The 13,375-nt window shown below is 30.4% G+C and overlaps 1 protein-coding gene and 1 non-coding gene across 2 annotated transcripts in view; both read left to right on the top strand.

Annotated features, from left to right (window-relative positions):
- Window positions 1–13,375, top strand: part of LOC121117292 (microtubule-actin cross-linking factor 1-like) — a 233,642-nt gene that overhangs the window by 109,129 nt on the left and 111,138 nt on the right.
- LOC121119140 (U2 spliceosomal RNA) lies at window positions 2,315–2,501 on the top strand. The gene has a single exon (XR_005864686.1). It is a non-coding gene; the product is annotated as a U2 spliceosomal RNA (small nuclear RNA).

Genomic DNA, 13,375 nt, shown 5'->3' with positions numbered 1-13,375 from the left:
AAAACCAAATTCAAATTACATTTTTGTGTTGGTGAGATAAATCCGTGTCAGAAGACTGATTAGTGGAGGAGAAGCAGAAAAATCTGCAACAGGCTATACAATTCTGTTATATTTTTTTGATTTTGTGAGATGAGACTCTATAAGGACACTGATTACGGAAAAGAAGCAAAAAATCAACAGCAGACATCAAAATACAGTGTAAATTTTGAAGTTGTGCCAAATCAATGACATAATGTTATCATACTTCTGCCTCTTTCATTAAATAACAACTACATATTGGTGAAACAACAAAATGGATGTGATTTGATAATGATGCAATCACTCTCAATCAGTAATTGATTAGATTTTTTTGCATAACAAATTTGCCGATTATAGTATTTTACACGAGCCGAAGCAAAAATACATTCAAATCCATGGATAAGTTATGATTTGAAGTCTCTTTCAAAAAGATACCCGAAGTTAAAAGTATTAGTATTTTACTCGATTATTAGTATTATTTTAGCTATAGTTCATTCTTTTCTTTATTTTTTTCTTCTTTAATCCCCCAAGAGTGGGTTACTTGACTTCTGCTTACTCCCCTGATAATGGACCTTTGTTTATTTCAAAAAGTTAGTCGTGATTTTTACCTAACTAACAAAAAAAATCACTTTGGATTTTGTTGACAGCTATCGGTTTCTTACAAATATTCCCATTGTTAAAGTTTCTTAAAAAAAGTTGGGACTTGGACCCGAGACTAAATTTACAGGGGCGTCTGCAGAAGGGGGTTGGAGGGCTTTAGTCTCCCCCCCCAAAAAAAAATCCAAATTTTCAAAATATTCAATTCTCTTACAAAATTTCCAAATTTAAATTTTCTATGAATAGGTATGGATTTTTCAAATAAATCAATTTTCTTACATGAAGGATTGCGAGTTATAATAAAAATTAACTACGTGCTATCTATTTCTTAAAAGCTGAGTAGTTTGATTTTGTTCTCCCATACTATGTTTTGTAGATTAAAAATACTTTTGAAGGGCATTTTTATACACAAATGGTCGATATAATTTCCTAATGTATATTCAGGGCCAATCAAACGGTTGATCGATTTAAATAAGTACATCAGTTATTTGGGAAGTTTGATGAAAATATATAAAAGAGGGAATGTTTTTGCTGTAACGGATCTCTCACTTATCTATATATTCTATTAACGTTCGCATATGCAACAATTCTTGTTACAAAAACCAGACAACCAAAGTCAGTTTTTACATGTCTCACTTTTGATGCATTTTTATGCGTAGTCCTTTTTCATCATGTTAGAAACATCTGTTGGCATTTTGGTCGATTGAACAAGGAATACATGATTTTTTAGGACATGAAAAAGCCATTCATGGGTCATTGTCATTCCATAAGATAATGTACATTGTTATTGTTTGGCTCAATGCAACGCAATGGGAACTTAAATGAGCATACTCAAATGTCAACTCATGGATTATTATTAAAAAAAATTGGAATGAATTATAAATTCATATAAATATATGTACTAGTGATGTCGCTGGTCCGAATGGGTTCGCAAACCAATAAACTATGAAAAACAATTTACGCGAGAAATGCTATTTTTAATATGTAAAAGAACAGGTTCTTACAAAATGAAACTATTCGGCAACTGTGAATTTGTACTAAACAACCCCAAAAAAATAAAGCAAGTCGCCACTTAAATTGTAACTTGCAGCCTTTCCTCCGAAATGAAACAGAAAAAAGGCCCAAAATCAGTTGATATTTTGCCAATTCTTTCCAACTTTCAATATATTCAATAATATTGTTGGGAATTGTTCACAGCTTGAAAGCTCATTCTAATTCAACCAATCAGCGTTCAGCACACTGACTAAGAGAAAAGAAGCAGAAACATCGACAGTAGACAAGAAAATACAGATTAAATTTTATAGAAGAGCATTGACGCCATATTCTATTTGCAAGTGGGGACGCAAAATCATGTTACTGACTGTATAGTCACACAACCTTACTTTTTTTTATAGAAATATAGTCTAAGATAATGGTGTGGGTCAATGGCTCCTTACTTCCGGAGCCACTGATGAAGAGTCATCAGTTACATATCTCCTTCCTTAAAATAAACATATCTCCTTGCTTAAAATGAATGGAAACCAGCATAAACATTCTATATCCAGGAGGGCCTGTGGCTTTTAATTGGACGAAGATTTTTATACTTCCTCTGAGGGTGCAAATCTAGCCACCACCTATGACAATAGGAAAGGGCCTGCCTCTACTAGGTACAAGGGCGTTCGTAAGGGGTGGGCGGTAGTTGCTTTTTGGAGGGGATAAAATAACCTTTTTTTTAATAAAAGACAAGTTATCAATTCTTATGAGCTTAATATCTGATACAAGAAACAATCTGTCCTTCTTCATATTAAAGTTATTTATAAGAGACGAGGGAGATTCACATGCTTGTATGGGTGCCTTCAAGAGTTCGTCTGGTATTGCAGTATCACGAGGAATTTAGCTCACTTTTCCAAAACGATTTTTTTTATTACTATAACTATAAAAATTCATCAATGGCCGCTTGGCCCCTATACTTCCGGCGCCACTTATTATAGCTCTATGATTCCAAGTCCGGACTTGAGGGATTTTCTTTATAGACTATGGGGTGTACTTGACTAGTACTTGAATCGGTCTCTGCAAATATATGCAGAGTTATATTTAAAGTAACATTGTCCAAGTCAGACCATTTGCTTTCGAGTCGGAATTTAGACTGGTTCCATTTGGTTCCGAGTACTAGGGCCTTGATAAAAACGACTCAAGCCTAAGTTCAGACTTGAGTCCTTTTTTATTTTATGTATTTCTTGTACTTAGACTTGACTGGGAAACATAATTATATACGGGTTCACATTTGTAGGTACATTTGGAGAGTTGATTAGAACTTGACTTTAGCCGTGGTGGACTTGAATACTACAACTCTGGTATTATGTGGTGTAATGCAATATGTATTAGTGAATGTTGTACATTAACATATATATTTATAAATAGACAAAAATCCCTACAACATAGACTCGTTGTATAGTATTTCTTAGATTTCAGTAAATGATTCACATGTTGTTGTGTGCGAACTCCTGCTGAGATTCCTTGTAATCATTTAAGTATAGCATTCACTTATAGAAACTCATGCTGGTGATCTATGAGTGTGTAGTTACATGGAAGCGGGGAGCTACTCAATTTCTCCATTATATATTCTTATTTCTTTACTGCATCTCGCAACCTTTCTTCATAAAAGAAACACAATGAGAGCTAATTCGAGTTCAACAAATGATACATTGTACCTCATAATGGGGAATGAAAGTTGTTTACATATATTTAGTGTTGTGTTGGTCCTTATTTATTCAGCTCAGTCTTAGAACTGGCCTTTAACTGTCGGTCTTTAGAATTTTTAATAAACATGAGATACTAATTAAAATCATTCCACATATCTTGCAAAAAATAATTATATTTTCATTTTAATACGAACATAGTATATTTTTACTTAGTTATATAATTTATTATATTATATAACAGAATAACTAAAAACATGGGAGAAACACCCTCTATGAAATCACGAGGGATCGATTTTATCTTCTTTAAGGACTGACAAGTGGGACTGGACTAAATGGTACCGGACCGGACTGTACTGCCGTCCTATATAAGGACCGGACACAACACTACATATATTCGTTTGTAAACAAAGCGTCATATTGTGGTGCCGTCTTGTGGTAAAATAATACAACTCTCTGAATTATAATATTATTTATTAAAAACAATACGACGTATGATTCCCACATAGAGGGGGCTGTCAAAATTATTCTGAGCATGCGCCATTTTTTAAACAACAAGCTAAAGACTGTCTCATCATCTTGCGGATAGTATATATATTTTTAGTTTGTTCGTACCCTATTATATTGCGTAACCTGTCCACCAAAAATATCCCCAAATAGTTGGTAACTTAAGTCAATGGGTATGAGTAAACTAAGAAAAATATTTTATACTAAAGGTGGTATGACAGTCTGATGCTTAAATTATTTCCTTAAAATGGTTCAAGCATAGAAAACGAATTTTCATTACGCCCTCTATGTGAGTATGCGATGCATTCTATATTTTATACAACGTAGTCTTATAATTTAGGAAATAGTATAATCTTCCTGCAAGACAGCACCACTTTTCTGTCCCTTTGTTTACAAACTAATCTAAGGAAACAATGCTCCTGCTTCATTCTTTCTAACTGTGGAAGTATTCTACATTTGATTATTAACAGCTAATAAGACCTAATTCACGTTCAACTGAACTTATCCAATTATCTTAATTCTGTCTTGCAACTTTTCCTTCAAAAAGATCCATAAACAGTTGGTAACTTTAGTCTATTCATTCCAACTGTGTAAGTATTCTTCTTTTGATTGTTATTAATACCTTAGTAGGAGGCATTTCAAGTTCCAATTCTCAGACGTTGTTATCTTTATTGTATCTTGCAGTCTTTCCTACAAAAATACACAAAGACTCTTGGTAACTTTAGCAAATTCTTTCCAATTGTATAATTATCCTGCATTCGATTATTACTAACAGCTTAATTCGAATTCAACTAATCAATAATTGGGGTAAAAGAATTAGAAAAGTTTACATCTGATAAAAAAATACAATGTAAAATTAATGGCATTAAAACACCAATAAGGTGAATGGAAGTAGAAAAATCAGCAACCAACAACAACAACAAAACAGTACCAATTCTCATGTTAGTTGAATAACACCATGAATCATATTCAAATCAATGTCCCTTAATCCCTTGATGACTTTGATTGTAGACAGTTATTGTCTGTTACGCAATAATAATTCGAATTGGAGAAAATACGCCTATATTATTATTTATATATATATATGGTATACTGATTACATAATTATCTACCTAATGTCATCATTTGAGAGCCCCCAAATCCTCGTGTCCAATATTGATATAGAGAGTTTTTACGTCACGTAACAATTTTGATGTCGTCTATTTGGGGGTCTAAGCAACAGTTTTATAAAAATTAAAACCCTTTTTTCATTCATATTAAGGGAAATGTAATATTTAATATTTCAAATAAATTTTTGAATTTTTTTCTGAATAACTGTAAATTTTTGAAAAAAATTCCAAGAAGTTTAATTTTTTGTGAATAGCTATAGATTTTTTAACTTAACTTTTTGTGAATAACTGTAAACTTTTAAAATTAAAAAAAATATATATTTGAAATTTTTCCCAATCAATTTAATTTTTGTGAATAGCTGGGAATTTTTTTTTAAAAATTCAAAAAACATTAATACTTGAAATTATTTGAATTTTGTTGAACATTTTTATATTTGAAATGTTTTTCCAAAAAATTTAATTTTTCTAATTTTTGTGAATAACTATGGATTTTTTTTTTTTTTTTTAAATCAAAAACAATATTGAATTATTCGAACTCGATAGTAATAACTTGAATCCATCACTAATATTAATGATATTTTTATCAGGAATAATTATAGATTATTAATAGTTTCTCTTGTCAAATGTTACATTGTAGATGAATAAATTATATTTTCCAAAACTTTTTATCGCATAAATAAAATATATTCTACTTCCCTCAGTTTTCGGAGGCGTCAATAAAATTCATTTTTTTTTACAAAATACTCTTAATATATAATATAAATATAATATAAAATATTAGTTATATTACTTATAAGAGACGCCTTGGAGCTTATTGTGGAAATATCTCATGACGTCAGCATTGTTAATGTCGACATTTTTGGGGATTAAACAAGCAAACGTTATCAATTAAAAAAATCTGTAAATCAAAGTAATACCTACTAAAAAAACCTAAAAATGACTAGACTTGAACCATTATATTTTTGGGAAGATCAACTAGGGACTAAAAAAGTAGGAAAATTAAAGAAAAATATATTAATCTTTCCATTGTAATCGTTAATTTTTACCTACAATATGTAAGTAATAACATATTTTTAATACATTTAAAAGATATATTGTACAACTAGTTTTTTGATAGACAAAACGATTCAAGTCCTTTTATTTGCTGGTCCCATTTTGACAATTTTATTAAACTTGTTTATTTAGGACCCAAAAATGGCCAGCATAAACAAAGCTGACGTCTCGTGAGAAAGCTCTATACTGAACAACATTTACTTGTAGAGGGAACTCTCTATTTGCTGTAATTAGGGGTGAATTTGTGCCCAAAAAATATAGATGGATACATTGAGGATTTTGTAATTACTCATTAAGGAGTAAAAACTCCCTTCTTTTAGCAAAAATGCTCATAATTCATACTGTATTGCCAAAAGTATAGTATAAAGTGGAAGAAATACTGAATTTGCATGTTCGTTAGGGACAAATAATGTAACTTATATCCAGTGATGTATATTATATGTCCAGCCGGTATGTAAAAATATAAATTAATGTGGTTAGCCTGATAATTCGAAGAAAGCTTGGAAGCCTTAGCTATCATGAGGTTTTATTAGATAAGTAGCAACCAGCCATGACAAGAAGGAAATAAACACAAATCACACTCCGTATATAGCAAGGACCTATAAGTTCAACAATTTCCGATGTTGTACCTCCATTATACTCTCAGTTCTTCAAAGGATTTCATTCTCGTTTACTCCCCAAGCATTTGCCACATTGTTACTCTACGTCTTTCATGATGACACGAATTAGTTATTGCTTGATGCTTAGATGTTCTGTCGTCAATAATTAAATTACAGTAACAACTGTTTGGAAAATTTAACAATCATGTTTAGATTACCAGCAAGAAAAAACCGCACTCGCTCTCTAGCACATGTTTTATACACCTTTACTTATGTCCGCCCAGGGCCTTTATTAGGATTTTTCTTTATTTGGCTCTTTAGCAAACCTTTGACAATTTTGACATATTTTTTTTTTTAAACAATGAGTACGACAAAATTAAAGAACAACATTTTAATAAAGGGGTTGCACATAGCATCCCCCAACATATCCCTTAATAATATACCTGTTTATGTCTAGTGCTGGTGTCAGCTGAACCCATTAAGTAGTTTTACAGTCTATAAGACTCAGACATCTATTCTATAGTGGTCAGCAAATCGAATGACAAATGATATCCTTTATTTTGTGAATGAATTAGTATAATATTAAAACTCAAGTTAAGCCTTTATTGCTGCTTCATGGTCATTTGTTTCAAATGAATTGCATATGAATTTAGAACGTTCTGTGTGTCTTCATATGATGAACTAAAAATAGATTGACATATATCCATATGTCTTTTTACCAAATTTATATGATAATGAAATCTGCATAGAAATATGTTTTTGAGTTGAAGCATCAATTATATTGCAAAAGAGACAAAGTGTTCTCATTTGGTACCCCACCTCACATTGAAGAGAAAGACAAACAACGACTTTATTATATTATCTTGATATACCTGAATTAGGGTAATGACTTTTTTACAATCTATTTCTCATGGCTAGTTTTTTAAATGAGTTTTTTGTACATAGAATTTGCATAAAATTTAATTTTGATACTAATTTGAGCAAAAAACGTCACGCATATCAGGATTTCAAATTTGTGTTATGTGCTTATATACATAATATGCGTCAACATAAAAATAATCTTGAAGAAAAATCAAAAAAAGGAGGAAATTTATATATATTTTTTTTACTTCATATATCACGATGTTACCTCGCTAACACAAAAATACCACATTTATTTCGTTGTCAACTGTTGATTCACTCATCTCACTTGATACGTAATGGCTATTTCCTAATTTATTACTTTTGATCAATTAACGAAATAATAAGTTATTCTCTACTTTTGCTCCGTTTCCAAAAGGACAGGAATACAATTTCTTGTTGATCCCTTTAAGTCGTTGTAAATTTATATATATATAAATTGGCATGTTATTATTTATACGAAGAAATTTTGGCTAGTATATAGAAATGCAAATGCATATAATAATGAAACATTACGAAGCAATATTATATATGTACAGTATGGAATAAAATAATATGAAGGATTTTTAATATTAATATGACTAAATATAGTCTGGAAGTACTTAAGAGATAAACTGAAGTTCGTGTGAATGACTTATTTGGCTAACTACCAAATGATTTTAGGCCATTTTTTCTGTCTTTTTGGATGAAAGGTTACGTGTTTTAATTTAAACGTGCCCAATATTTATACATGTCTAGTCGTCAATTATAGGCCTTATATTCAATATTTCATAGACATGTCGGTAGAATTTTGCTATAGTTTGCTCAATTTGCATCAAACTCAAACAGTTATTAACAATAATTTGTCAAAGAATACAAAATTAATCCACACTCAATTTGGAGAATAATCATAACAGCTTGCTTGTGTCCTTACATATTTAAATACAAAATCATTCACCCTTCAACAATCCGTACAAATAGTGTATTAACTGAAATATTCAGCACAAGAGGGGGTTAGAGGAGGTGTAATGATATTTTTGATTTGGTGCTGTGTCGACCCTTATTCAGGACTGAAGTACCGTCTAGCTAAGTCTCGGTCCGGTCCAGTTCAGTCCTAAAAAAGAATAAAGGTCGGTCTTTGAGGACGTCACTCAACTTTATTTCTTCTTTTTTTTAATCAGTTCTGGCGTTGAAATACCTCTCCTTCTACTCTAATAATTTATTCTTCGCTTTCCAAAGTGATTTAATTATTATTAAAAGGTTGCAATGATTGAATTTCAACTATCCACTGTCTTTAATTTCGAGATAGAAATAGAAAGTATGACGTGCGGGCAAACTTATACAATGTACCCTTATTCTTTTATTAAACTGCCAAATAAAATAAAAAAATTCTTTGTGGGGCTCCTTAAAATTAATAAATCAATATTAGGCTGATATAATAGCAATACATTCATATCCATGACTTTAAAGTAGTAATTTATGTCATTCTTAGATAATAGTTTATGCATTGCTTTTAGAGGGTATTAACTTTGAAAACAAAAGTCAAAAATTCATTATCCCAAATACTTATGTATTTGGGTATTCCAAGCCAGGTATCATTCATTTTTAGTATTGAATGTCATAAAATAGAGTTAATAGACCATTACAAAATGCGCTGACGTCAATGTAAAATAAATAAACCTACTTAAGTTTAAATAAACAAAGATATTGCATACGTAATTACTACAACATCAACATACCAGACTTGCTCACATATGTATGCCCCCTTACACCGTTATGAAAGATACATTTCATGTTTTAAATAAACTTGTCTCATTTGAATATGCTACTCAATTTACAATGTGGGTCTAATTAAATGCCAGTCCTTTATAATGATTGGATTCCATTCACACTTTTTCCGTTCATCTCAAATAAATTTTCGTTCAGGGCCTCACTCATTAATATATTTGTGTTATTTATTTTAACCCTCTGCTCCTGAACATAATACGAGGGAGGTATGAAACGTTTCCGACCTCAACGTGAAGATGGCAGTAATTGTAAATAAAAGCTAGTCACATCTATCTGTTGATATTTACTCACCAAAGTTTCAGCCATTTTGTAAGCGCAGTTTTAATGTAGGAGTGGTTTGAGTGAGTTTTTATAAAAATGGACAAAATCAAGTATCAAGCTGTCATTAATTTGTTTTTTATCTTTTGAAAGTGTGTAACCTTGTAATAGATTCTAACAGTAGCAGATATATAAAGACTTGCTGTGTTAAAATTTGATGCGTCGAAGTAAATCCAACTTGGAGTAATTTAGTCAAAAACAATTATTTTGCAGAGAAAAACGCCGACTACTATTTGGAGGGGTCACAGAGATAGGAGCATCCCTGGGAGAAGTGTGTAGGTTCAACAAGGAGACTATGTTGAAAAATAAAAATTCAGAAAAAATATCTTGTATTTCTATTAGGTCTATAACTTTTCAGACCACCCTCGTACACAGAAAGTTCAAGAAAACTAATCGTAATAAAATTTGTTTTGGGTATTAAAAATATATAATTTGTTATTATTATAATTAAAACATAGTTAAAAACGAACTTTAGGTGACAAAAATGATTTAAATTTAAATAAGATTAAGTGATCCGATTTTCATCACTATATGTATATGCAATATGTCAATTACTCAATTTATTTTCCCGTTCAGATAATAATCTCTATATGGAATGACGTATTACAGTGCAAATTAGGTACTTAGGTTATGTTATCATGCTTCATAATTTTTTTTTTTTTTGCTTTTTTTTGTAAACTGATTGTTTTGCTGTTATCAGTATATTTCAGTCAATTACCGCATCTTTATCAAAGCTCTATAGCAGGCTTTTATGTGAAAATGACGTCCATAGAATGGAAAAATATATCTGGAATAAAAAATATATTGATTCATGAAATGTTTCTTTTTTTAAAGTCTAAAACAGTACGTATTATAAGGGAGGACTTTAAGACACTTATCATATACCTTGTCTTTTACCGTTTTATGTACTTAAAGGCAGCGTTTTTTGTTAAACTTTTAATAAATTAGAGTCAAAAAATTAAAATTATCCTCCCAAAATGTTTAACAACAAATCCAAAAACATTTTTCTATTGTCAAAAACACGTTGCTACCTCTATTGTATCTCGCAACTTTTCCTCAGAAAATCAGTTAGCTGTTAGCCAATTCATCCTCACCATGTGATTATTATTCAATAATTAAAATTAATGAAAAGACTCGAATAGTAGACGAAAGCCCTTGATTGGTATAAATTAATATAAAGATAAAAATGTTATATAATACCTTTTTGAATTAATAATATACATAGAGTCAACTGTTTTAAATCATACCAGTGTCAACTTATGAAAACTAATGAAAAAAGCTCAATGATAATACAATACATATTTGTTTATTTTCAAAAGTAAATCGTGTATTTCCTTAGAGTTCATTTGAAACCTAATTCAAATTCAACCAATCAACGTCCAGAGCACTGATTAGAAGATAAAAAGTAGATACATAGCCGTGTTGGGGTTGACTTAACCCAGTGCAAAATAAATAATTTAAAATTAAGTAGATAAAATGTCACTGAGTGATATAAAAAAATTATTAGCCTATCAACTCTGTTCTGGCCTATCTATGTTAAACAAACTTTTAGATACAGTATTAAATCCAGTGATGGGAGAAATTCCATCAGAGTCTGAAGTCTCTACTCAAAATTCCGTACATATTTTTATGTACGTCTTCAGACTTCTTTCGAGCTGCTTATTTCAAGTTAATAATTATTATTTATTTGTTGATTGGAGTCTTAAGGCGTTTCTTGAGTATAATATAAATTAGTTATAATAAATCAAAAATAATGGGCTGAGTCCAACCGAATCTCCATTACTTAGTAGCATATCATTAATATTTTGCTACTTTTTCTGACGACTCTAATTGAGTTTTTTTTTATCTTTATACTTGGATACTTCATGTACAGTGAATTAATTAATAAATATAGTATTAGTCATTAATATGGGACTTAAACCCCATCCTTAACGTCCTGTCCCTGTTATGGGTTCTTGAAAAAGACCCGAATTTCAAAACGTCCTCTGCAATTGGTTGTTAGAGAGCGTAGTCAGGTGCCATCACAATTTTGAAGTCGTACATTTTGGGGGCCTAAACAACCAAGTTTTATAGCAATGAAAACCCTTTTTTATTTTTTTATTATCGTCAATTCTATCAACAAATTATTTGAAATGATTAGAAATGGATATATTTTATTTAGAAGAAGACATATCCGAGACACTTTAAGTCTCATAAATAAATAAAAAAAGAATTTAAACTATAATAAACATTCTCAGGTATCTCAACTTGTACCATAAATTTAAATACAAAATATATTATTGATTAAAATTTGTATATGAAATATTGAGATTTATATGTATATCCGGCCCGTCACCGCAAAAACAAGCTAGAAAGATTTTATCAACATTAAATATTTTAAACATTTATATTCTTCCAAAAATTATCGTCCATTTCTTTTTACAAATTATTCTTATGTAGCCTTTGAGTTTGATTATAATTGCACTTAAAGTAGCCGAAATTGATCGTTTAATAAAAAATAAAAAATTTACAGATTTGATTTGAAAAGGACCATATCGGGAACAATTTAAGTATTTTAAATCATATAAAGGTTTTAAACTATAGCGTAAATTATTGAGTATCTTAACTCATCCCACAAATTTGAATATAATGTCTAAAATTGACTCAAATACGTCTATGTATAATTGGACTGTATATTGTACATATATACATATAACTTAAGAAAATATATATTAATTTTCTCTTTCTTGATTTTTGTTCAAGATTGTTTTTGTATTAGCACACCACATACATGTTCTTCGATGGAATTTGAACATCATTACAACTTAAGGAATCAAAATTGTGCATAAATATATAAAAGATAATGTCAAGAACAAATATGAACATTTTGAATATTACGTCATAGTTTTTCTTTTTTGATAATTAATTAATCAGTGCAATGATGTTTAATTGAAGAAAAACGACTTGCATATGTACATACTATAGTTTTTTTTTAATTATTATTATTAATAAATGTTTGACATCTCTAAGAAAAGTAATCTCATGAGACTAAAGTCAACGTATATATTTTTTAACTAAAAATTATTGAAGTACAGACATGATGTCATCCATTGACATTCTACCCCTTTTGTCAGGAGATGCGTCAAAGGACTTAGTAACTACGTCATTTTACCTGTTATAGTTACCATAGAAGACAGATAAGTACCGGTCCTAGGACTGACAAATTCTATTAAGACCGGACGGAAAAGACTTTATTCTTTTTAGTTTTTTTAGACCGATCCAACACTACACAGTAATTATTATTTATTAACGGGGTCCTGTATTTTAAAATGTGTTCCCTGGGATCCCACTCAAAGACAATTTCCCGAGCAATGAGAAACCCTAGTTCAATGGAGTTTTTTTGTCCAACCACAAACTCTACTCCAATTTAGGTCAAATATACCCTGAAATATAAGTGAACCATATCACCCGTATATATAAAAAAATTCCTAGTCTATTCTGGCCAAAAAAATAACTGGGAAAAGGGATTTTTACAGGCTTTTATTGAGTTAAATTTTTCAGCTGCTAGCAAAAGACACAAATTTGTATTATGAAATTGCCTTTAAAACGCAAACAAAATAATGCATAGGGGTCGTACCGCCTGTAGTCACGGCCCTGGATCAATGACAAGAAATATGTAGGCTAATACACTTTAAAATACTTATTTCAATCATCACCTCACGTAGTACTAAATGCATAATTTTTATATCTTTAAACAAATACAGTAAACATTTAGCAGAGTAACTAAATACAATATCAGTAAATGGAACATTGTTACTTTCATGGGTCGTAAAAAAGTGACTATTTCGAA

The sequence above is a fragment of the Lepeophtheirus salmonis genome, chromosome 5 (genome assembly GCF_016086655.4).
Source record: "Lepeophtheirus salmonis chromosome 5, UVic_Lsal_1.4, whole genome shotgun sequence".
Classification (NCBI taxonomy): domain Eukaryota; kingdom Metazoa; phylum Arthropoda; class Copepoda; order Siphonostomatoida; family Caligidae; genus Lepeophtheirus; species Lepeophtheirus salmonis.
Note: the sequence above shows the minus strand (reverse complement) of the source record. Positions and strands in the feature narration are given on the sequence as shown.